The sequence below is a fragment of the Gossypium hirsutum genome, chromosome A09 (genome assembly GCF_007990345.1).
Source record: "Gossypium hirsutum isolate 1008001.06 chromosome A09, Gossypium_hirsutum_v2.1, whole genome shotgun sequence".
NCBI classification, from domain to species: domain Eukaryota; kingdom Viridiplantae; phylum Streptophyta; class Magnoliopsida; order Malvales; family Malvaceae; genus Gossypium; species Gossypium hirsutum.
The window spans coordinates 46,441,035-46,464,923 of NC_053432.1; the positions used below are offsets into that span (position 1 = coordinate 46,441,035).

A 23,889-nucleotide genomic window follows, 5' to 3' on the forward strand; every position below is an offset into this window, starting at 1 on the left:
TACATGCCGAAATGTTCTCCTAGACCGACTAAAAAGAAGATACCAAAAGTTGCTAGCCGGTGTGATGACTTCGACGACGGCCCGATCACGCAAAAAGAGACGAGTCCAAGAAACCTAAATAGGTGACAAGGAAACACCGAGTGAGTATATAACTCAGTAAGTCATAAGCAATGCACTACCATCCATTAATAACATTATCACAAGAGGAAACAAAATGGAACGAGGCTAGTTACTCCATCCATACCGAACCATACCATAGTTCCTTAAACCTATCGGTTCAATCTCATACCAAGTCATGCATTCACATTCCATATACTAATCAATAGGATATTTGAGGCATTTTCATACATCATTTTATTTTCGTTACAATCATACAACTAAACGACCTTTCACCTATTCCACGATAAATCTTATGTACGTGACTTCAATTATAATTGTCACATAGGTTCAAACTTACCAAGCTCAACTCCAAATATAAACATAGCGCCTATTAGTCATGAACTCAAGGTACTTACCCGATCCGCTGTCCGTGATCAACTCAATAATGTCGCACACTTAGTGTCCATAGTGATTCAAAAATATATATTAAGTCCGCACACTCAGTGCTATATAATCAACTCGCACACTTAGTGCTATATAATCAAACTCGCACACTTAGTGCTGTACAATTTAAACCCGCACACTTAGTGCCAATCTCATGATCATAAATGTTTATACCCGCACACTTAGTGCCGAGATCAACAACTCAATACATCTCACCTCTTTTCTTTTCATTCAACACTTTCATCACCACATGCATACATGTATATAAATTTATCATTCCATTCGGCATAATTACATAGACATTATGTCTATTTAGATCAATACAAAATATATGCTTGGTGACTTACCTTATGTTGGGTAAAATAATTCCAAGTCGGCTACTCGATGACCTTCGATTTCCCCTTGTTGGACGCCTCTCCTTTAGGTTCTTGAGCTTAAATAAATAAATTAACTAGTTTAATTACCTTGCTAGTTATTTATATCCCATAACATTAATAGTTTCATATCAAAAGAATCATACGGCAACATTTTATTTTTATTCACCTTATGCTTTTTACTAACTTTAAGCCATTCGGCTATTGATCACCTAAGATCCAATTACTATAATTAACCCAATAAATATTTCAATAAAACACACATAAATATTATATACACGGCAACCACCCTTGTTAATTACTCATATATATTTTAATAATTTTCGTTTCATCTTACAACCATTCTTGTTCAAAACATTAGAACCTTAACTAATACTTATAAATTGTCTCAAGGCCGAATGCATTCTTACTTCCAAAGTAACATAGTCGATGATATATTTTATTTCAAGGTACATATTCATAAATCAAATTCAACCATATAAACCAATATCACCCACTTGATCAATTATAGAGAATTAAAGTTAATATCACAATGTGTACTCTATATGGCCCATTATACATAATCAAATTTAACATCATCTATATATTTACTCATATGGCCGAATATACATACCCCCATATAATATCATTTTCATTTCATTTAACACTTAATTTCCACCACATAAACACTTGGCCGAATAATCCTAAATTAGCAAAACTCCACATTTGTTCATACCATCTTTTAAATTCACATATATCTATTTAGGTAGCTCATATTTTCCCCTTTCTAATATTTCAATCCAAAATATCAAAACACCATCCTTTTAGCATTTATCCAATAATACCGTATGCACAATTTGTCACCAAAACTAAAGAAAAATCAACATATGGGTTACAATAAGAGCTTGACTACTACTAGATTCTCATAAAAATCAATAGAAATAACATGAACTCCTACCTTATTTAACCTCCAAGATAGCCGAATGCCCTAGACAAATTCCTTCCTCTTTCCCCTTTTGTTTCGGCTTTGCAAGAAGGTAAGGAAGATGAACACTGTGACAGCCCAAAAATGACCCTAGTCGGGAAGTGGTTTCGGGACCACAAAACCGAGTTATAAAAATAATTAATTGCTATGTTCTATGTTTATTATGTGTGTGTACATGCATATGTGGAAGTTTCATTCCCTAATTTTGCCAATTGCATGAGGAATTATTAAATAGGGATCAACATGAGACATGGTGAAATATGATAGGCTAATTTTAAAGGGCTTATTAGTGCATGTCAACACAAGGGTGGACTTGCATGTCAAATTGCCCAATTCCCTTATAGTGGCCGGCCAAGATGGATTGATGATGGGCAATATATTTGTTGAATTTGATATTATAATAAGAAATTGGGTTATTGGAGTTATAATGAATAAAAGAAAGAATAAAAGAAAAAAAGAAAGGTAATGAAAACAAAGCTTGTATCCTTGGTTCTTCTTGGCCGATTGTAAAGAGAAAGATAGGAGGGAAACATTCGGTCACTTGAAGCTTGAGAAGGTTAGTAAAAATTTTGTTAGTTTTTGAAATTTTAAGTTTAGTTTAAGTCAATTAGCTAGTTCCATATTAGCCCATTTGAAAACTTGGAATTTTAGATGTTGGTTTGAGCTTTCGGTTGTGGTTGTCAAGGGAGGAAATGAGATTTTGTTTGTCTTCAACAATTGATTGGTATATAAGTGTTAAATGTGAGAAAATTTTGTTTGGGTAATTGTAATAAATAATTAGAGGCTTAATTATCAAAAGGTTTCGGTTTTGATATTATTTTTATAAGCATAATTAGTTCAATTTGATAATAAGGTATGAGGTGATAAGTAAAATTTTCATGGTGGTTTAGGTTTAATGACATTCGGCTATGGTATTTGACAATGGTAAATTTTGTTGTTTCATGATAAAGTAGATGAGTGTTTGAGCTATACAAATAATCATATGTGAGCAATGGGTGCTAAAGGGAAAGGAATCGACTACCTTATTATGTACCAAGGCCGAATGTGTACTTGAATTAGGAAGTTATTGAGTAATGTTTGTACCTTAAGTGATAGAATAGAGTGAATGCTTGGAATGTGATATGTGTGAATTATATGTTAAATTAAGGTTTGCTAAGCTAGCTATTAAGGTGAAATGCAAATGTTAGTATTTGATTTGGTAATAATCTGCTTGGGGACAGCAGCAGTAAGATGATTTTGGAAAATCGCCATAATTTGTAGGAGTTGAATTAGAAGCTGAGTAAATTATGTCATTAAAGCTTGAAGAGTCTATTTTCTTACAAAAGAAACTATAAGAACTAAAGAGTTACCGATCTTGAGATATTTGAAGTATTGTGGGGCTGAGTCAAAATGACTACTAGATTCCCTGTTCTGTTTTTAGGAAATCATTATAAATTGTACAAAAATGATTATAAGATAAAATTTATATGCTTAAACTCCTTAATGAGTCTAGTTTCAAATGAAATCAAATACAACACATTTGGAATTCTGTAAAATGAGAAATTTGATTCGTAGTGAAGAGTGGTCAGATTAGTCAAACAGTGAAACAGGGGAAACTTTAAGAAAAATCTGGTATTGATTGGCCAAGCCTAAAATTCTGAAAATTTTATGGATGAAAGATATACGAGTCTATATTCAGGGAAAATTAACGGCAAGTGATTTGGAGTTTTGTAGCTCCAGTTATAAATAATTTAGTGACTGCTGCTCAGGGAAAACAGCTCGTAGTGAATATGTGATTTTGTTGTAAACATTAATGAAAATTTGCTAATGAATTATTTATTGATTTTTATAAAGCTTACTATAATCTATGTGTGTGAAAGTCGAATCAATTTATATATTATTCTGAAAGTAATACTTGAATAGTCGATTAATGACTATTTTAAAATTTGTTGAACTTAAGCTCAAGAGCAAAGGGGAACTAAATCCGATAAAGGGAAGGAAAAAGTAATTGAATAGCCATTGAAGTCGTTCGACAACATCCGAGGTAAGTCTTCGAGTAATGACCCTACTTGAATTATATTGAAATGATTAGTCATCCTATGATGGATAGTCAAATGTGCATAGAGACTATGTTATAAAGCCAATTGAAATCATGCTCTTTGTGTGTGGCTATTGAGCCGAAATTGGAAAGGTTTAATAAATGCTTTGTGTTTGAGCCTTAGTAACGAAAGTGAAATATGGATGTGTCATGATTGTTGATATATATGTGCATGAGCATTTGAATTTTATCCGGGCTAAGTCCCGAAGGCAATTGTGCTAGTGATTTTATCCGGGCTAAGACCCGAAGGCATTTGTGCGAGTTGATATATTCGGGCTAAGACCCGCAGGCATTTGTGCGAGTTGATATATCCGGGCTAAGACCCGCAGGCATTTGTGCGAGTTGATATATATCCGGGCTAAGACCCGCAGGCATTTGTGCGAGTTGATATATCCGGGCTAAGACCCGCAGGCATTTGTGCGAGTTGATATATATCCGGGCTAAGACCCGAAGGCAATTGTGCAAGTTGATATATCCGGGCTAAGACCCGAAGGCATTCGTGCGAGTTGCTATGCCCGGGTTAAGACCCGAAGGCAATTGTGCTTGTGGTAATATCCGGCTAAATTCCGAAGAAACTTGGGTATGAATGTGAGCGTTTTGTGCTGTAATAAATTCAATTAATATGCTCAACAAACCCAAACGATAAGGTATGTTTGCATGTGATTCGGAAAAGTCGATTCGTTTTAAGTAGTATTCGTTCAATCGACTAACGAACTTTTGGGCTTTTATATGGGTTGATACCTTGTGTGTGTATATATGTTGACGAATTGTGAAGTAAGCATGATTATGAGAATGTGTATTAATAAAGTGATTCATTTAGCTAAGTGAATGTAATACTTTAGTCAAAGCCGATTTCATTACTTGAAACTTACTAAGCTTTAAAATGCTTACCCCGTTGCTTGGGCTCTCTGTTTTATAGATTTTGTTCGTTAGCTATCGGATTCGGGATCATCGAAGTCGAAGTCATCCACACTATCAAAGCTCTTTTGGTACTCTTTTAGTTGAACTCTGGATATGGCATGCATAGGACTACCCCTTGTTGTTTTAAGCACTTTTTGTGATGTATGTGTGTACAGCCATGCGAAAATGGCTTGTAGAAGTGGAGTATGGCATTAGACCATTTGTGTTTATGTATGTATATATGGTTTCATGATGTGACTATGGTTTGGAATGGAAGTGTTGGGCAAATGATCAGCCATTGGAATGGCTAAATATGATCATATGTGGACCTATGTATGACAAAACCCTAGTTGGTCCATGGTAACCACGAAATAGGTAAAGTTTACCTTGAAAACAGATGCTGACAGCAGCAGTGGTGTGGATTTGAAAAATCACAAAAATTTGTAGGAATGGAATTAAATAGTGAATAAATTATGTAATCGAACCTTGATGAATCTATTTTCATATAAAAGTAACGAAACAATCATATGAACAGTATATTAAGAGATATTATAGTTCTCGTGAAACAGGGCCAGAACGGTTTCTGGATCTCCTGTTTCGACTTTGAAAATTTACCATAAATTAACCAGAGATAATTAGGAGTCATACCATATATGTATAGATTCCTCTCTGAGTCTAGTTTCTATAGAAATAAACGGCATCAGTATTGGAGCCCTGTACAAGGAAATATCCAAGTCGTAATGCGCAAAGGTCAGGGTAGTCGATCCCTGTAACATGGGAGACTTTGACTAATAAACTGTACTAATTGGACCGACCAAAAATTCTAGAAAAAAATATGTAGATGGGCATATGAGTCTAGTTTCAGGAAAAAATCACGAAACTGATTTTCGAGTTTTGAAACTCAAGATATGATTTTTAAATCGACTATTACGCAGATTGGCAGTGTCTGGAAAATTTTTAAAAGTCTGTTAACACCTCGTGTTCGACTCCGGTGACGGTCTCGGGTTCGGGGTGTTACAAACACACTCTTACCTTTATTTCACTAATATTATTTTTTTCTCACATAATGCCATTTCTTATTTTAATAACTAATTAAACATATATATTTGCCCATCAACACCCATCTTGGCCGGCCACTATAAAGAAAATTGGGCAATTTGACATGCAAGTCCACCCTTGTGTTGACATGCACTAATAAACCATTTAAAATTAGTCTATCATATTTCACCATGTCTCATATTGATCCCTATTTAATAATTTCTCATGCAATTGGCAAAATTAGGGAATGAAACGTCGACATATGCATGTACACACATAATAAGCATAGAATATAACAATTAATCATTTTTACGACTCGGTTTTGTGGTCCCGAAACCACTTTCCGACTAGGGTCACATTAGGGCTGTCACAACTCTCCCCCACATAAGAAATTTTCGTCCCCGAAAATCTTACCGGTGAATAATTTTGGATATCGATCCTTCATAGAGTCCTCACGTTCCCAAGTGGCTTCTTCAATTCCGTGTTTATGCCACAACACCTTCACTAATGGGATTTTCTTATTTCGCAACTCTTTTACTTCACGCATCAAAATGCGAACCGGTTCTTCTTCATAACTCAAGTTAGGCTGAATCTCGATCTCAGATGGAGTGATTACGTGCGACGGGTCGGACCTATATCGTCGAAGCATCGAGACATGGAAAACGTTGTGAATCTTTTCAAGCTCAGGGGGTAAAATTAATCGGTATGCAACTGGTCCAACTCGTTCGGATACCTCATACGGACCGATGAACCTCGGACTTAGTTTGCCCTTACGACCAAATCTAAGCACCTTCTTCCAGGGTGAAACTTTGAGAAATACTTTGTCTCCGACCTGATATTCAATGTCTTTTCTTTTCAAATCCGCATACGACTTTTGACGATCCGAAGCGGCTTTCAAACTTTCGCGAATTACTCGGACTTTCTGCTCGGCATCCTTAATCAAATCAACCCCAAGGATCTTACTTTCACTAAGTTCAGTCCAAAATAATGGGGTATGGCATTTACGACCGTATAAAGCCTCGTAAGGTGCCATCTTAATGCTTGACTGAAAACTATTGTTGTAAGCGAATTCGATCAAAGGCAGATATCTTTCCCATGAACCACAAAACTCTAAAACACAACATCTCAACATATCCTCGAGTATTTGAATTATCCGCTCAGATTGGCCATCGGTCTGAGGATGGAATGCGGTGCTAAAGTGCATCTTGGTACCCAATGCTTCTTGTAATTTCTTCCAAAATCGCGAGGTAAATCTTGGGTCTCTATCCAACACGATGGAAATAGGTACCCCATGCAACCGAACTATTTGGGAGACATATAATTCTGCCAATTTATTGAGCGAAAAATCCGTACGGACAGGGATAAAATGAGCAGACTTGGTCAATCTATCAACAATGACCCAGATTGCATCTTTCTTGCTTGATGACAATGGCAATCCAGATACAAAATCCATCGTTACCCGATCCCACTTCCATTCGGGCATCATGATCGGCTGAAGTAATCCCGACGGCACTTGATGTTTCGCTTTTACTTGTTGGCATATCAAACACCTTGAAACAAATTCGGAAATGTCTCGTTTCATACCGGGCCACCAAAATTGACGTTTCAGGTTATTGTACATTTTAGTACTACCTAGGTAGACTGACATTCGACTACTGTGAGCCTCGTCCAAAATCATTGAAATAAGTTCCGAATTTCTTGGAACACATAATCGACCTCTGAACGTCAAGCAATCATTGTCGTCAATCCGAAATTCCGATTCCTCATTCGAAGCACATTCAACTCGTTTTGTGACCAATTCAGCGTCGAATTTCTGGAATTCAAGTATTTGACGAATCAATAATGGTTTGGCCTCTAATTCAGCTACTAGCACCCCATCGGGTGAGACGGACAAGTGAGCATTCACCGCTCTCAAAGCAAACAGTGCTTTCCGACTTAAAGCATCGGCAACCACGTTAGCCTTTCCCGGGTGATAATCAATAACAAGTTCATAGTCTTTCAACAACTCAAGCCAACGTCTTTGTCACAGATTTAGATCTCTTTGAGTCATCAAATATTTAAGACTTTTGTGGTCCGAATAAATATGACACCTTTCCCCAAACAAGTAATGCCGCCATATTTTCAGGGCGAACACTATGGCCGCCAATTCAAGATCATGGGTCAGATAGTTTCTTTCATGCGGCTTTAATTGTCTCGATGCGTAAGCCACAACTCGACCTTCTTGCATCAACACACAACCTAGCCCAAGTAAGGATGCATCACTATAAATGTCAAACTCTTTGCCGGACTCCGGTTGTACTAGCACTGGAGCTTCAGTTAAGTAGGTCTTTAGTCGATCGAAACTCTTCTGACAGTTCTCTGTCCACTCAAACTCAACATCTTTTTGGAGTAGTTTCGTCAACGGTGCAGCTATCATCGAGAAACCCCTTACAAACCGTCGGTAGTATCAGGCAAGTCCCAAAAAGCTCCTAACTTCAGTAATATTCCTCGGAGGTTTCCAATCGAGTATGGCCGAAATTTTGTTCGGATCCACTCTAACACCCAATGCGGACACCACGTGCCCCAAAAAGCTAACCTCTCTCAACCAAAATTCACATTTACTGAATTTTGCGTATAACTGCTTGTCTCGCAAAATCTGTAATACTAACCTCAAATGCTCGGCGTGTGCGGCTTCACCTTGTGAATAAACTAAAATATCATCAATAAACACAACCACAAATCGATCCAAGTATGGCCTGAATACTCGATTCATTAAATCCATAAATACCGCAGGGGCATTAGTGAGCCCAAACGACATCACTAAGAATTCGTAGTGACCGTACCTCGTTCTAAAAGCGGTTTTGGGTATGTCCGAGTCCCGAACCCTCAACTGATAATAACCAGATCTCAAATCTATCTTGGAAAATACTGAGGCTCCCTTTAATTGATCAAACAAATCATCAATACGTGGCAACGGGTATTTATTCTTTATGGTCACTTTATTCAACTGACGATAGTCGATGCACAATCTCATGGTTCCATCTTTCTTTTTCACAAACAATACGGGTGCGCCCCATGGAGAAAAACTCGGTCGAGCGAAACCTCTATCCATCAATTCTTGCAATTGAACTTTCAATTCCTTTAATTCTGTTAATGCCATACGATACGGGGCTATTGAGATTGGCGTGGTACCAGGTACAATCTCGATGCCGAATTCCACCTCTCGAACCGGTGGCAACCTCGGTAACTCCTCAGGAAAAACATCTGAATACTCATAAACCACTGGTACTGATTCAAGTTTCCTTTCCGTCTCTTTGCTATCAAGTACATACGCAAGGTATGTTTCACAACACTTTTTCACATATCTCTGAGCGGTCATTGAAGATATTATCACTGGCACCCCCTTCAAATCGGTAGACTCAACTCGGACTACCTCATCATTTGAATTCCTCAAATCGATGGTTTTTCTTTTGCAGTTCACCACTGCATCATGTACGGTCAACCAATCCATACCAAGAATAACATCAAATTCGTCAAACGGCAAAAGCATCAAATCAGCCGGAAAATAGGATTCTCGGATTATTAGAGGGCATCTCTTACACACTTTATCAACAAGTACGTATTGACCCAAAGGGTTTGACACTCGAATTACGAACTCAGTAGACTCAACAGGTAGAGTCTTACTGGATGCTAAGGTTTCACATACATATGAATGAGTAGAACCAGGGTCAATCAATGCAACCACATTAGTATCAAAGAGAGTGAAGGTACCAGTGATGACGTCAGGGGAGGATGCCTCCTCTCGTGCGCGAATGGCATATGCTCTAACAGGAGTACGGTTCTCGGCTCGAACAGCCGTATCAGAGGCCCCTCTCTGACTACCACCCCTACCTCTTAAAATTTTCGGTGGTCTACCTCTAGTTGTCACTCCACTAGGTCTTGCACCTTGAATCTTATTCTTCTCATCAAGCTCCGTGCAATCTCTAATAAAGTGGTCCTTCGAACCGCATCTGTAACAGGCCCTGTTAGTAGACTTACCCCAACATTCACCAAGGTGTCGTCTTCCGCATTGGGGGCATTCAGGTTTCTCTTGATGATTATTGCCCACACTAGCTACCGAAGTAGCTCGGGAGTCCGTCGATGGTCGTGCTCTGATGGAAATTCCCGCAGTCGTCCTCGACTTATTAGTGTCCTCCCTGAACTTCTTTACAGCTGAGAACGGAGCTTTACCCGTCGATCTTTTACGATAGTCTCTAGCTTCAAATTCAGCCTTCTTCTTCTCATTTCCAAGTTCTTCCGCCTTGCAGGCTCGTTCGACTAGTGTTACGAATTCTTTTATCTCCAAAATACCCACTAGTAGCTTTAAATCTTCATTCAATCCTTCTTCGAATCTTTTGCACATAGCAACCTCATCAGCTACACACTCCCGGGCATACCTACTGAGTCTTACGAATTCATGTTCGTATTCAGATACTGTCATACAGCCTTGCTTGAGTTCCAAGAATTCCTTACGCTTTTGATCAATGAACCGTTGACTAATATATTTCTTTCGAAATTCCGTTTGAAAGAAGTCCCAAGTTACTCGTTCGTTTGGGACTATGGAAATCAGGGTCCTCCACCAATAGTAGGCTGAGTCCCGCAACAAGGATATAGCACACTTTAGACATTCATCGGGCGTGCATGACAGTTCATCAAACACCCGAATGGTGCTATCAAGCCAGAACTCGGCCCTTTCAGCATCATTAGTAACTATGGCCCTGAACTCCTCGGCCCCGCGCTTCCTAATCAAGTCTACAGGTGGCTTACTCAGCCTCACAGGATCAGTAACTGATGGCATTACGGGCTCTTGGGGTGGATTATTCAAATTCGGGAATTGTTGGACAGCCGGATTGGTTCGGGCATATTGCGCGACCCACTCATTCATCATGGTAAAGAAGGCTTGTTTAGCCCCCTCACCTTGATTATTCGCAGATGACTGAGGTTCAACAGGCGGCGTCCCTTGTGCAGGAGCAGCCGCTACACTTTCAACTTCATCCGCCAAGGTTCTCTCTACACCGGGATCCATTTACTAATCAAAACAAAAATTTTAACCGTCAGAAGTCATCACACATTTAAACATTAACATTAAGGCATGTATAGCTAGACTCATACGTGCTATGGTAGTCCTAGAACCGACTAAACCATAGCTCTGATACCAATCAAATGTAACACCCTGAACCCGAGACCGTCGCCGGAGTCGAACACGAGGTGTTAACAGACTTCAAACCACTTATAAAAAATTTCCCAGACAAGCTGCCACTCTGCGTACTAGTTGCTTTAAAAATCATATCTTGAGTTCTGAAACTCGAAATCCAGTTCCGTGAATTTTCCCTGAAACTAGACTCATATGCCCATCTACATATTTTTTTATAGAATTTTTTGTCAGGCAAATTAGTACAGTTTATTAGTCAAAGTCTCCCATGTTACAGGGATCGAGTACACTGACCTTTGCGCATTACGACTTGGATATCTACCTGTACAGGGCTTCAATACTGATGTCGTTTGTTTCTATAGAAACTAGACTCAAAGGGGAATCTATGAACATATGGCATGACTTCTAATTATCTCTGGTTAATTTATAATGAATTTCCAAAGTCGGAACAGGGAATCCAGAAATCGCTCTGGCCCTGTTTCACAAGAGTTTAATTATCTCCTAACATACAGCTCATATGGTCGTTTCGTTTCTTCTATATGAAAATAGACTCATCGATCTTTGATTACATAATTTATTCATTAATTAATTCCTCTCCTACTATTTTTAGTGATTTTTCAATCTCACGTCACTGCTGCTGCCAGCATCTGTTACTAAAGCAACTATGCCTATTTCGTGATTTCTCCTTGATCTAACTAGTAATTCATCATACATATCACAAATTATGATCATGACTAGCCATGCCAAAGGCTAATCATTGTCAAACATCTCCCTACTACACTATTGCCATATCATGAATTTTAACACCAAAAATAATCAACCATGACATATGGCATAAAAATCGAATTTCCAAGACTTACGACCTAACATTATAGAACCAAATCCAACCGAACATTTATGCCATTTTCGCATGGCTAAAAGTTTACATACCAAATTTCAACAAAACATATTAGCCTATACATGCCGAAATGTTCTCCTAGACCGACTAAAAAGAAGATACCAAAAGTTGCTAGCCGGTGTGATGACTTCGACGACGGCCCGATCACGCAAAAAGAGACGAGTCCAAGAAACCTAAAATAGGTGACAAGGAAACACCGAGTGAGTATATAACTCAGTAAGTCATAAGCAATGCACTACCATCCATTAATAACATTATCACAAGAGGAAACAAAATGGAACGAGGCTAGTTACTCCATCCATACCGAACCATACCATAGTTCCTTAAACCTATCGGTTCAATCTCTTACCAAGTCATGCATTCACATTCCATATACTAATCAATAGGATATTTGAGGCATTTTCATACATCATTTTATTTTCGTTACAATCATACAACTAAACGACCTTTCACCTATTCCACGATAAATCTTATGTACGTGACTTCAATTATAATTGTCACATAGGTTCAAACTTACCAAGCTCAACTCCAAATATAAACATAGCGCCTATTAGTCATGAACTCAAGGTACTTACCCGATCCGCTGTCCGTGATCAACTCAATAATGTCGCACACTTAGTGTCCATAGTGATTCAAAAATATATATTAAGTCCGCACACTCAGTGCTATATAATCAACTCGCACACTTAGTGCTATATAATCAAACTCGCACACTTAGTGCTGTACAATTTAAACCCGCACACTTAGTGCCAATCTCATGATCATAAATGTTTATACCCGCACACTTAGTGCCGAGATCAACAACTCAATACATCTCACCTCTTTTCTTTTCATTCAACACTTTCATCACCACATGCATACATGTATATAAATTTATCATTCCATTCGGCATAATTACATAGACATTATGTCTATTTAGATCAATACAAAATATATGCTTGGTGACTTACCTTATGTTGGGTAAAATAATTCCAAGTCGGCTACTCGATGACCTTCGATTTCCCCTTGTTGGACGCCTCTCCTTTAGGTTCTTGAGCTTAAATAAATAAATTAACTAGTTTAATTACCTTGCTAGTTATTTATATCCCATAACATTAATAGTTTCATATCAAAAGAATCATACGGCAACATTTTATTTTTATTCACCTTATGCTTTTTACTAACTTTAAGCCATTCGGCTATTGATCACCTAAGATCCAATTACTATAATTAACCCAATAAATATTTCAATAAAACACACATAAATATTATATACACGGCAACCACCCTTGTTAATTACTCATATATATTTTAATAATTTTCGTTTCATCTTACAACCATTCTTGTTCAAAACATTAGAACCTTAACTAATACTTATAAATTGTCTCAAGGCCGAATGCATTCTTACTTCCAAAGTAACATAGTCGATGATATATTTTATTTCAAGGTACATATTCATAAATCAAATTCAACCATATAAACCAATATCACTCACTTGATCAATTATAGAGAATTAAAGTTAATATCACAATGTGTACTCTATATGGCCCATTATACATAATCAAATTTAACATCATCTATATATTTACTCATATGGCCGAATATACATACCCCCATATAATATCATTTTCATTTCATTTAACACTTAATTTCCACCACATAAACACTTGGCCGAATAATCCTAAACTAGCAAAACTCCACATTTGTTCATACCATCTTTTAAATTCACATATATCTATTTAGGTAGCTCATATTTTCCCCTTTCTAATATTTCAATCCAAAATATCAAAACACCATCCTTTTAGCATTTATCCAATAATACCGTATGCACAATTTGTCACCAAAACTAAAGAAAAATCAACATATGGGTTACAATAAGAGCTTGACTACTACTAGATTCTCATAAAAATCAATAGAAATAACATGAACTCCTACCTTATTTAACCTCCAAGATAGCCGAATGCCCTAGACAAATTTCTTCCTCTTTCCCCTTTTGTTTCGGCTTTGCAAGAAGGTAAGGAAGATGAACACACTCTTACCTTTATTTCACTAATATTATTTTTTTCTCACATAATGCCATTTCTTATTTTAATAACTAATTAAACATATATATTTGCCCATCAACACCCATCTTGGCAGGCCACTATAAAGAAAATTGGGCAATTTGACATTCAAGTCCACCCTTGTGTTGACATGCACTAATAAACCATTTAAAATTAGTCTATCATATTTCACCATGTCTCATATTGATCCCTATTTAATAATTTCTCATGCAATTGGCAAAATTAGGGAATGAAACGTCGACATATGCATGTACACACATAATAAGCATAGAATATAACAATTAATCATTTTTACGACTCGGTTTTGTGGTCTCGAAACCACTTTCCGACTAGGGTCACATTAGGGCTGTCACAGTAAGAAATATATCAGCTAGAGATTTATCGATCAGAAGCGCAAAGAATTTCTAGAGCTAAAATAGGGTCGCATGACCATGACAGAGTATGAGCAGAAATTTGTGAGACTCAGCCGGTATGCTCGGAAGTGTGTTTCAACCGAAGCCATAATGTGTAAAAGATTTGAAGATGGGCTGAACGAAGACATTAAACTGTTAGTTGGCATACTTGAGATAAAAGAGTTTGTAGTACTGGTCGAACGAGCCTGCAAAGCTGAAGAGCTTGGGAAAGAAAAAAGAAAAGCTGACTTTGAAACTAGAGATCCGCGTAAGAGATCATTCAGTAAGTCAATTCATTCGGCACCAAAGAAGTTTCGGGATGATTTCAGCCGTTCTAAAGCTACTTCGAGTTATTCTAGATTGGATCAGAATAGACCACCTGTGATCTCGAGAGCTACCTCAATAGGTAGTGTGGGTAATATTAGATCAAATCAACCCAAGTGTAAACATTGCGGCAAACATCATCCTGGTAGTTGCAGATTACACGATCGGGACTGTTTTAAATGTGGATTGATGGATCATTATACTCGTGAATGCTGATTTTGTTTCGAAATGCTTAATTTATCAACAAGTAAAAGCCGACCATCAGGTACCTTCTAGATTACTTCATCCAATCATGATACCTGAGTGGAAACGGGACAGAGTTACTATGGATTTTGTATCTAGTTTATCGTTGACACCGAGCAAGAAAGATATAATTTGGGTTACTGTTGATAGATTGACTAAATCGGCTCATTTTGTTCCGATACGTACAAACTACTTGCTTGATAAGCTAGCTGAATTGTATGTTTCTCAGATTGTGAGATTACACGGGGTACCTATCTCTATTGTTTCGGACAGAGATTCGAGGTTTACATCGCGATTTTGGAAGAAACTACAAGATACAATAGGTACGGAATTACATTTCTACACTGCTTTTCATCCACAAACAGATGACCAATCCAAAGGAATCATTCAGATACTTGAGGATATGTTGAGATGTTGCATTCTCGAGTTTGAAGGTACGTAGGAACGATACCTAACTATGATTGAATTTTCGTATAATAATAGCTTTCAGTCGAGTATCAAAATGGCACCGTATGAGGCTTTGTACGGTCGTAAATTTTGTACCATTGTATTGGACCGAGCTTAGTGAAAATAAGATACATGGGGCCGATTTGATTAGAGAAACTGAACAGAAAGTAAAAATGATCAGTAAAAGTTTGAAAACAATGTCAGATCATCAAAAATCGTATGCGGACTTGAAACGAAAAGATATAGAGTTTCAGATCAGAGACAAGTTATTTCTGAAAGTCTCATCATGGAAGAAAATACTCAGATTCAATCGTAAAGGTAAATTGAGTCCGAGATTTATGAGGCCGTATGAGATTATAGAGCGTATCGGGCCGGTTGCTTATAGACTGTTGTTGCCACCTGAGTTAGAAAAGATCCACAATGTATTCCAGGTTTCGATGCTTCATAGATATTGATCTGACCCTTTACATGTGATTAGTCCATCTGAGATTGAGATTAAGTCTGATATGACATATGAAGAAGAAACGATTCGCATTCTGGCTCGCGAGGTTAAAGAATTGTGAAATAAAAAAATTCCATTAGTTAAGGTACTATGGCACAAACATGGAGTTAAGGAAGCAACGTGGGAACCAGAGGATGCAATGAAAGAGTGTTATCCAAATCTATTCACCGGTAAGATTTTTGGGGACGAAAATCCCTAAGGAGGGAGAGTTGTAATAGCCTGATTTAGACCCTAGTCGGAGCAGTGGTTTCGGGACCACGAATCCGAGTCAAAAAAATTTTTACAAATTATTTTTTGTGTTTATTATGTGTGAATTTGTATGTGTAAAATTTTCGTGCTTTAATTTTATCATTTGAGTGTCCAATTAAATAAAAGGACTTAATCTCGTAAATTGAAAACTTGATAGTTTAAAACATAAGGGCCGAATTGTTAGTGGCTTTCTAAATTGAAGCATTTAATTTGTAAATAAACCATATACTTGTGATATGGATGGTAGTGCCCTTATTATTAATGGTTTTATAATTTTATTACAAAGGTTAAATAAGTAAATTATGTAATATTATCTAATAATAAAACATAAAAAAATATAACATGGTTTCATATTATCATGTTCTTACCGAAAACATAAATAAGAAAGAAAAGAAAAGAAAAGCTAGGGTTCGGCCTCATTCAAGCTTGATTTAAGGTTCGTTCTTACTCAGTTTTTGATAATTTTTACGTTTTTAAGATCGTTGCTTCGAGTACTAGTAAACCCATGCTTGAATTTTTTATTTTGGTGAATATTTTGTGCTATGCCATTGTTGAGAGCTTGTTATTTTGGTTGTTTGATGATGAAATATGGAAAATATGTTTTAGATTAACATGTTTTGTATTGGAGTTTTTGATGATTTTGAGTAATTAGGACTAAATTGCAAAAATAATAATTTGAGGGACTAAAATATGAAATAAATAAAATATATGGACTTGTATGAAGGTGGGTAAGATTCGGCCTAAGATGGGTGTGATGAAATTTTGTATATTTTGTGTTTTATGTAATAGGGACTAAATTGTAAAAAGTGTAAATGTTAGGGGTAAAATGGTAATTTTCCCATTTATGTGTTTTTGGACTAAATTGAATGAAAATATGTTTGAATGAGCTTAATTTGAATATGTTTAGATCAAGAACCAAAGAAATCAGATTTGGATCGGGGGAAAACGAAAGTTGTCGACTAGCTGTCCTATACCGTTTTATATCATCTGATGTAAGTTTATAAGCAAATAGATGTACTTAATTTTAATTAAATGCAAATAATATATGCTGAATCGAAATATGAGAATATTTATATGCTATTGCCGAATGTGTATAAGCATAGCTACCATGTTCGTGTATTCGTTTCTACTGAGTTACAACGTCCGAAAGCCCCGCGTGAACCTTAAGAATAGTTAGGATACACATGTCATGACATAGGATTCTGATATATATGTGCGAGTAAGACCATGGCATCGATATGTGATTCCAATATTGTGTGCAAGTAAGACCCTATCTGGGACAGTGGCATTGATATGTGATTACATGTAAGACCACGGCTGGGATGTTGGCATTGTATGATATTTGTGTGATTATCCTAGTGTCCTATCCAATTTCGAATGGTTCATCGAGCAAAGATAAATTGTATTTGAATGTGTAAAATGAGTTAAATGGCCAGGTATGAATTAACTTGTTGCCTACTTGAAATAAGGTAAGTATACGACTTGGTACTTGTTACAAATTATGTGTGATGCAAATCAGGATTACATGTGAATTTAGTAAGAATATTCAGCCTCATGAATATATGATAAAAATTTTGTGGAATTGATACTTAAATATATGTAGATATGACCATGCATATTCGGCCAAATATAAAGTTTATGTATCGAATGTTTTATTATGATTTTCGAGCTTGTCTATATGAGTATATGTATAATTGATTAAAAAAATGACATTGTGGCTTTGACGGTTGAATGAAATTTTGTCAATTTGCTTGTGTGAGTATTCGACCAAGGTAGGGAATGTGTATGAAAATGTATTAATTATGAAATAGATAAATTTGAGATTAAGCATGTAATGTTAATGTAATTCGGTTTAGTTTAAAAAATGAATTGATTATATCATTAGATTGTTTATTTGCTTATGACTTACTAAGCCTAGATATCTTACTGTGTGTATATTTGCTTCTGTTTTATAGATTTTTTTATTTCAAGTTACGAGCTCGGGGATCGTCAGCTAAGCCTATCACACTATCAACTGTCTTCGGTATTTATAAGCCGAATTTTTGGAACAATGGCATGTATAGGCTAGACTATGTTTTGGAATGTTGTATTTTGGTCTATGTATAATTAGAGCCATGCGAAAATGGCTTAACTATTATGCTTGAGTTTTGTTTTGGTTAAATTATGATTTGAGCTCATTTTTTATTGTCATGCTATGTGCCATGGATGGGAGGTATTTATGATATGTGTTTTGAGCATTGAAGTTTATTAATGACCTTGGATGTGGTATGAATGTATTGGCCTTAATATATATATTAGGTATATTTGGATAATTTGAATGTGGTTCAATCTAAGATTAGGTACTTATGTGAAGTTTGATAAATATATTTAAGCTTGGTTGTTAAGAATGTTCGGTAATATGCTAAAATTTAGGTAAGGTAATTACTTGACTTGTAATTCAGTTCTTGCTCATATTAATATGCCTTGGTACATAATGTGGCAATGACATGTGCTAGTACATGACCTTTAGGTATATATATATATACTCATATTAATATGCCTTGGTACATAATGTGGCAATGACATGTGCTAGTACATGACCTTTAGGTATATATATATATATGTGTGTGTGTGTTTGAACATGTGTTTCGGTTATGAAATAATAATGGATGGGTATTGTGGCTATGTCGCTTGATAGCTAATTGAAATCAATAAATATGTATAGGTAAATTTTGGTTAGCCGAATAAATAAAAGATTAATATGGTTTTTTTTTTGGTTCCTAATGGTACATTATTTGTAAATTTTGGTTAATTATTTGAGTAGTTTAATTAGTTGAGTTGGTGATATATATATATATAATTATATACTCATGAAATGTGAACGTAGTAACAAGTCAACAAATGTGATTATGGAATGTATCATTTGTATGAAAGGAAATGATGTGTGATTGCTTGTATAAAGTATGCGCATGATTTATTTAAAAATAGGTCTAATATTCAAGAATGAAGTTATTGATGTGTTATATGTTCTGGATATGCATAAATTGTTTAGATATATATTTTGGGTTATGTTTAATTTATGCTGTGGTGAATGATAAAAATTTTAAGAGTAGATATTTGATTAAGTTATAAGCATAGATGAGATCTAAATCTCAAATTGCAATGAACGTATGATTTGCATATGTAATATGGTTGTTAAATGTATATGATTATGACTTGAATTAATATGAAAATGTTCGGAACTGTGCTTTCGTTCAGTAATGCCTCGTAACCCCATTTCAGCGACGGATACGGGCTAAGGGTGTTACAAAATTACTATTCATTAACCGAGATTTATTCATAACGTCCCTTTAATGGACCCTCGAGGTCGAATTCGAGCACTAAATTTGAGTCGGGACTTAATCGGGACCTCTAAGAACTTTTCGTGAAATATCAAAAATTTTCCATGGTGTAGACATCATGTTTGACGACAAGCATCGGCTAAGTGGGGGGGGGGAATTTGATAGTAAGATAAATTTTTGTTTTTAATGTATTTATTTGGGCTAATTTTGGAATAAGATGCTACTAAACTTGGGTTTTTCTTATCAGGAAAGAAGTTGGTGTGCTGAAATTTAAATCATACAAAAAGGGGCTAAATTGGGAAAAAAAAGCAAAGAGGAGGGGTAGATTGAAAGATTGAAGATTTGAAGTTGGCTGGATAAAGATTAAAGGATTGAAGGTTAAAAAAAATTGACTAGATAAAAGTCAAATTATTTTTGTTATTGTCAAAATCCTGTAATTAGTTTAAACTTGATTTTTAAATTTTGATTTATGTAGTGATAATGTTTAGGAAAAATCTAGCTAAAATTGAGCATTAGATATGAGTATAATACTTAGTGGCAATGACCACAGGGACAAATTTGGCTTTTGAATAAAAGAAATTCATTTATTTTCCTCATCCTTGCATCAGTGAATTTGGCATTCAACCATTCTTTTTCCATTTTTAACATTTTGGCTAAATTGTCTCTCAAGTCCTTTCCCCTTTTCACTTTCCACCATTTCCATTAAAAAGCTACTTCTATACTCCATCTAGCATGATTAATTTCATGCTTAACTAAGTCTCATTTAGCCTTAGTTCGGTCATCACTCCGACAAAATAATTATGAGATATGAACCCACACTAAATATTTTTCAATTTGGTATTTGCTATCTTTCCGGTATATGGAATAGTACAAATTCGTCCCTTAAAGTTTATTCGATTTCAATTCAAAAAGCGAGCGTTGGGTTGGAATTGTTTGGTGCACAGTTGGGAAATTGAGTCGGTCATGCTGTATTCAAAATCCCGCAAACATATTGACGTGTTCAATTGGAAAAAGCTAATTGGATTCCGTTAAGGGAGATAGTGATTGGATTTAAACAACCCATGCAATTGAGGTCATTGATTCGAGTTCGGCTTTTCGGATAGTAAGGCTATCTTAAAGTACAGGCACGTGTCATGTGGTTAGAAATTCGACAATGGTCGATTTGTAGGTCGTACCGAAACTGACTACAAGAGGAAAAGCTAGTGGTTTGAGGCGTCCTCAATCGCTATAACCAACTTATAGGTTGGAAGGGAAAAACTTTTTTTTCAAGGATCGGTTCAAGCTCAGACTGTACCGAAACTAAGGCTAATCTTTAATATATTTTATTTACCAATTTATTTTATTCGCTTAATTTAATTTTGCAATATGAAATCTGTTTTCATTTTATTATATTACACATTTATTTATTTTATTTTCCCTATCAACTAAATCCCCCTTTTTCATTAATTTTACAGTTCTACATGCACAAGTCGAGGGCACGATACTCAGAAATCTGGTCACGAAAACAGTAAAATTAAAAAATCTTGTCCCTGTGGGATCGACCCTACAACTCTAAACTACTATTCAATTAAGTTAGAACATAAAAAATTATATTTGATGGTTTCGACGTTTATCAGTCAACCAATAAATATTAAATACTCTTGGCCTCAAAAGTAAAAATAAATATTGGAGTAAATTAATATATAATCCATTTTCTATTGAGCACTTGAGAATAGTCTCTTCCATAAGCTTTAGCTTCTATATTCACTATTTATATATATATTACAAGTTTTTAATAAATAATAAATTATTTTTGAGTTTTTACACATTTAAAATTTATATATATTTTAGATTTTATTAATAAATAATAAATTATTTTTTGATTTTTTAAACATTTGAAATCTATATATATTTTAAAAACTTTTAAAAAATTTTAAAAATTTTAATTTTTTTATAATTTTTGAAGTTTTCTAATTTTTGCACTCGTCCGAAATGAATTTGGACAAATAAATTTTTCAGATTCAAATGAATTCTTACAACAGTTTGTCCAGATGTATATTTTAATTAATTTTAAAAAATAGTTTTTAAAAATATTTTTAATTTTTTTTGTTTTTGTTAATGTGACATGTCATGTTAGCATACTGTCATATGATAGCTTCTGGTAGCTTTCATCAGTCACGTCAATAAAGTTAACAGTCAAACCGGTCAACTAAAGATTTTTGTTAACGAAAGAAGTCAATTGATTTTTTTAGTCACTTGAGGGCTTTATTGGGTGTACTTTTTTCATAAAAGTTTAATTGATTTTTTAATTTTTTACTAATGGCTTTTTTTTACCCTTTAGCTCCCAAAATAGTTAAGATTAATCATAAAATTATGTCAATTAGTGCGAGATATAAAACAAGAGAAAAAAAGGTGAGGCAATGATTGTTGGAATTGGGTTCGACCAATTAGTCAAATCAATTGGGTTTAGAACTAATTGACATACTATAGGCAAAAAAAGTTGAATTGATTTCTAATCGAATCAATTGAATCATGATAAAAAATTAATTGAATTGATTTTTTTACAAATTTTTATAAAAATTTTAATATTATTTAATTGAAATTCGACTGACGGTAGTACAGATATTTTGATTTTTAAAACCTTGGACGAGACTTCAGGCAAAGATTTAGTATTGTTGTTGACAAGTACAGGCGAAAACTTTGGTCAAAAATAGCGTTATGCCATAAACTGACAAGTAAAAATGGACAAGAAAAATCAACATGGAAACGATGGATCAAAATATGTCCTCCCTTCTAAAAAATAAGCAAATCGCATTTCATTTCAATCGATTTTTGACACTTTAATTATAAATAATTTCCATTTATGAACTTGTAATTATCATTCGACTCCTTCAATGGGCACAAAGAATTGGGCAAACTGGCGTTTTAATCTTGTTATATCTTAGTATTTTTAGCCTCATTATCTGTTAATTTAGACATTTGCTTATTTCAAATGCTCCATGTATATTACCAAAAAAGAAAAAAAGAACACTTGTGATTAATTAAATGGATATCAATGCTAAGTATGAAATGACACAATTTTCAAACATTCCCATTTGCAAATACTGTCCCCATTTAATTTTTAAACATTCCCATTTGCAAATACTGTCCCCATTTCTTCATATTAGTCAACATTTATCCACTCTAGACTATATATATTATATATAAATCAAGGGCGGTCCTAAAATATAAGCTCACCCTTAAATAACAGCCAAAAAAGTTAAATTAATGTAATCCTATCTATTATATTCATTTCTAATTACGTTATGACCAGATTCAAAAATAAGAAAATATATTGATGAGACTTTGACTATGTATTTAACAAAGTTGAGGCAACTAAGCAGACAAAATTGTTATTCTTATTGTTGTTAAGATGGGTTTATCCTCCTTCTTACGCCCTCTCATTGTCTTCCTCATCTTCATAATCTCAGTGTTGGCCATTCAGATCACTCCTGTTGCTGCAGGTTTGTAATATACTTTTAACTGGATCTATAAAATTTTCATTTATGATTTTATTTTCTTGCATCTGTCTTTTATCATAGGGTAAAACATCATAGTAGATTTTATTTTTATTTTTTAAATTGTTGGATGGACCTTTCTTGGTTGTATAGATATTGAGCATGTTGGGGTTAATGAAAATGCAGAATTGAAGGTGAGCACAAAGCCACAAGGTGATAAACGCATGCCGAATCCACCACCAACTCCGGCTCGAAACATGCCACCCGACGGTCCACCTCTTTAATTGTATTCATCTATTGCTCATAATTACAACACCAAATGGCCATTTACTACTCTATGTATGGCATTTAAGTTTGCAATTAGAGTATGGTCTTTTTCATTATATTGTGCAAAGGGGGATGATGATACTTCACTTGTTTACATGTTGATTGTTGTTCGAGTATTGTGCTAATTTATGAGATGGATGATTATTTCATTTTATGTCACGATTGAAAATGATTTTTTTAACAGAAAATATAGATTCATGAAAAAAAAAAGACGATAAGGATAAAACAATAAGCGCACTTAAATTCAAGTCATGATGTTTACTCTATGCATCTGAGCCTAGGTCCTCTTCATGTCAAAGCATAAGCAGTTTTATTAGCCTCGGTATAAATCCAACTAAAGGAGAAAGATTGAAAACTGAAGACAATAGAGAAAATATTTAAATAATAATTTTGAATCAGAAGCATCCAAATAACCAAGACTAAAAGCTTGGTAGAATCGTTGACTATGATTGAGGAAAATATTTTAGCAAAATTCATGATGAAAATATTTTCGTTGGCCAAGCCCAATCAACGCACTTAGGAGCTTGTCCATGGGTCTAGGGAGTAGAGTGCCTCATTTATTATCCGTCTTTTGAAACTAATACCACGATGATTATTACATAA

The 23,889-nt window shown here is 35.2% G+C and overlaps 1 long non-coding RNA gene across 1 annotated transcript; it reads left to right on the forward strand.

Annotated features, from left to right (window-relative positions):
* The first annotated feature begins 22,748 nt into the window (after positions 1 to 22,748).
* LOC107890223 (uncharacterized) lies at positions 22,749 to 23,435 on the forward strand. The gene is made up of 2 exons (XR_001681885.2): positions 22,749 to 22,965; positions 23,146 to 23,435. It is a non-coding gene; the product is annotated as an uncharacterized lncRNA (long non-coding RNA).
* The last annotated feature ends 454 nt before the right edge of the window (positions 23,436 to 23,889 follow it).